The sequence below is a fragment of the Dendroctonus ponderosae genome, unplaced genomic scaffold (assembly GCF_020466585.1).
Source record: "Dendroctonus ponderosae isolate FM_Combo_2020 unplaced genomic scaffold, Dpon_F_20191213v2 Dpon_F_20191213_717, whole genome shotgun sequence".
Lineage (NCBI taxonomy): Eukaryota > Metazoa > Arthropoda > Insecta > Coleoptera > Curculionidae > Dendroctonus > Dendroctonus ponderosae.
This window is the reverse complement of record NW_026018934.1, coordinates 1-3,295: the sequence shown is the minus strand read 5'-3', so window position 1 is coordinate 3,295 and position 3,295 is coordinate 1. Positions and strand designations below refer to the sequence as shown.

At 39.2% G+C, this 3,295-nt stretch overlaps 1 long non-coding RNA gene across 1 annotated transcript; it reads left to right on the top strand.

Moving 5' to 3' along the window:
- The first annotated feature begins 595 nt into the window (after window positions 1-595).
- On the top strand, window positions 596-1,656 carry LOC125505253. The gene is made up of 4 exons (XR_007282040.1): window positions 596-754; window positions 1,007-1,156; window positions 1,248-1,386; window positions 1,439-1,656. It is a non-coding gene; the product is annotated as an uncharacterized LOC125505253 (long non-coding RNA).
- The last annotated feature ends 1,639 nt before the right edge of the window (window positions 1,657-3,295 follow it).

Here is a 3,295-nt window from a genome sequence, read left to right as displayed (position 1 = left end):
TTTTTTTAAATAGTAATGCGAAAATTAAAAAGAAAAAATTTTCAAACTTCTGACCAGTTTTGGAGACAAATTCTAGTCGCAATGGAGAGCCCAAAATGGGTTTTTGGAAGAAAACGTCTTTTTCCTACAGGACAAATTTATCGAGCTCTAAAACAAGCAAAGTTAGAAAAACACAAAAAATCGCCAGTTGCTACTCTCTCTGTTTTTTTTCTGGTTAGTAGTGAAATGAATGTAAAAAAACATTTTTTGACATTTTTCAATGTAGAAAATAAAAATTGTTGTAAATTTACATCTAAATATCGCTCATTCTCACACGTGCCTAAACAGTGTAATAAACTACCGAAACGAATGTTTCCTTAGAAGCCCCATCTGCTGTCCCTTTCTACTTGCATGTATCAAACAGAGACACATAGACGGCCTGGACGTGTACCCAACCAACAAAAATACCTACTATTTTCTGATTTTCCAACCATTGCAGTCAACTGCCAGAATTAGTTCCAAAATTTTCAGATGTTTTCCCAGTTGATTCACCCGGAAATAACAGGAAAAGCGACAAAGTTTTTCCAACACCCCAATGGCAACGCCGCACGATGCCGCTCAAGCAACAAGGCAACAGGTTGGTTGACAGTGTGACCGTTTGTCAATTAGTTTGTTTATGTTTATGTTCCATTAGTTATTGTTTTTTAGTTATTGGTGCTTTTATCGCCGGTTTCTGAGGCCAACTTACATCTGCAAACTTCCGCCCTAATCTTCGGTAAGTTTCGGCCCGTGAATTGGGGCCCACCGGCTGAAGTAACCTCAAAACCCCGCGCGGGTTTTTGTTGGTTGATTTTCAGCGAATTTCTAACGATTTACCGGTGGAAAAGGCCCCTGAACAGGCTTTATTGGCTAGTTTTTCAATCAGCAGCCAAACCCACTTAGAATTGATGATGGTTTGCTTGTTGGACCCGTTCAGTGTATTTGGCACGTTCCTTTAACAAATCATCCTTAAACTCGACTGTTTCAGCTGGAAAAGAGCACAATCACTTGCGCCTGCTTTTGAGGCCTCCATGGGATGGACTGAGGGCCCTGTAATCCATTTTTGGGCCCCTAAACTCGTTCATTCATTAGGCAAAGGCCTGGATGGAATCTCTGGATCTGCAGCCCTTCCTCTAAGGTCAGTTTGGTAAAAAAGGCTTAAACCCAGCAGGAAAAGCTTTTTGAAAAGAGGCAGCAATTAGACAAAACAAAGTTTTCTCAAATCGCAGCAGGCGTTTGCAAGTTATAGCGCTTTAAAGTATGACGCATTCAAAGCCTTCCCCCACCCTGAAACAAGCGGCTGACGTCATAGGGCTTCTAGCAAAAACTAGGCAAAACTCCTCCAGCTTGGTGCCCAGGTGGCCAAAAGTATGCAATGAATTGGGGATTTTTTGCAGAAACTGCGATTTTTAATTTTCAGATTTCAAATTCGCCCCCTTGCGGCCAGTTGCGGAAGCTGAAAACAGTTTCAAAAAATTCCTCTCTGTCGCTTTTGTCATAAAAGTTTTTCCCCGAGCTTCTATGTACAGTATTTCTGCGATTATTTGAACATGTTTGTCGAACATAGTCATGCTCTTAGTGTGTCAGTGTTAAACGAGTTATAGTTGACAAAAAATATATGTGAATTTTATTGATCAATTTTGTTGTGTCGTTTTAGCATGGGGCCGCATAGTTTTATTGCATAGTCATGCTTTTAGCCGACGGCAAACATCCGAAAATTGTTAATACATTCTTAGGCAAAAAGTTCTTGTTAGTTCATGCTCTTAGTATGTCTCAGTGTCGAATGTCCTCAAGCCTCTAACAATTTTCCGCGAATTTTATTGATTCAATGTTTTTATGCCGATTCTGCATTGGAACGCGAAATTTTAATGCATAGTCATGCTCTTAGCCCAAGTCAAACAACCGAAACATTTTTAAAATATTTTTAAAATCTTCAGTAATTGAAATTTAATTGACTTTTTCCATCTCGGATCGACCCAATTGGTTACTTACTCATGCTCTTAGACATCAAAGGTGCGTGGAATTTGCACACTTTTTGGAAAATCTTGAGTGGTCAAGATTTCGATGTGCATTCTTCGGAAAATTGCCCAAATGTTTGACTTAGTCATGCTCTTAGCGTATAAAATTTTGCGTAAAATAAGTGCCGCCTTTGAAAAATCTTCAATAATCGAGATTTGGAGGAGGTTTGCCTCTGATTTCTTCCGTAATTAATTGCTTAGTCATGCTCACAGTGCAGCAAGAATGCGTCAAATTCGTTATTTTTTCAGAAAATCCAGCCTGTTGGAACTTTGCGTATGCATTTTTGCTTAGAAGGGCCGAAATTTTGCACTTCGTCATGCTCTTAGCCCAGCAAATTGTGCGTAAAGTAGACAGTGGCATTATAAAATCGTGAATAATCGAAATTTGAAGGTATTTTCCATCTCGGATCGCCCAGCCTGATTGCTTAGTTGACCAAACGTGTGTCGAATTTGCAAAATTTGGCAGTTGGCAGCGAACGGTGCACTTGCCAATGAATAGGTCCCAACTTCGAAACTAAACCCGCTAAAGACGTCAAACTTTGACAGTTTGTGACCGAAACGTCAACGTCAATTAATTAAAAAGTGTCAGTCATGTGAAGATTCTAGAAATTTTTGTAAACACTCGTAAACTGGAAAATATAGCGAAAAGTGAACGGTGCACTTGACAATAAATAGCTCCCAACTTCGAAGCTAAACCACCTGAAGATGTCGAACTTTGACAGTTTGTGGCCGCAACGTCAATGTCAATTAATTTAAAAAATTTATCTATGTGAAACTTCAAAAAATATGTATTTTTAAAATCTTTACTGAATCGCTTGGTAACAAGCAAACGGCGAACTTGTCAGTGATGAGCAGCCAACTTCCATACCACACGAATTAGAAACGTCAAATTTTGATAGTTTGTTGCCGAAACATCGACGTCAATTACTTAAATAATCTCAGCTATGTGCAGCTTATAGAAACATTTTTTTTTCAAATTCTTAGCTGGATCACATGGAAATAGTGGATCGGCACCCGTGACAATGAATAGCTTCCAACTGTCAAACCTCACCAGCTGAAAACGTGAAGTTTTGACAATTTGTAGTCGAAACGTCTGCCTCCAGTCCCCAACAGCGTTATTCGTGTAAAACTTTTAGAAACACTATTATCAAATTTGCAAACTGAATAACACGGATGAAAGCGATCGGTGCACTTGACAATAAACAACTCTCAACTTCGAAAGTAAACCAGCTGGAGATGTAAATTTTGGAGAGCTTGTG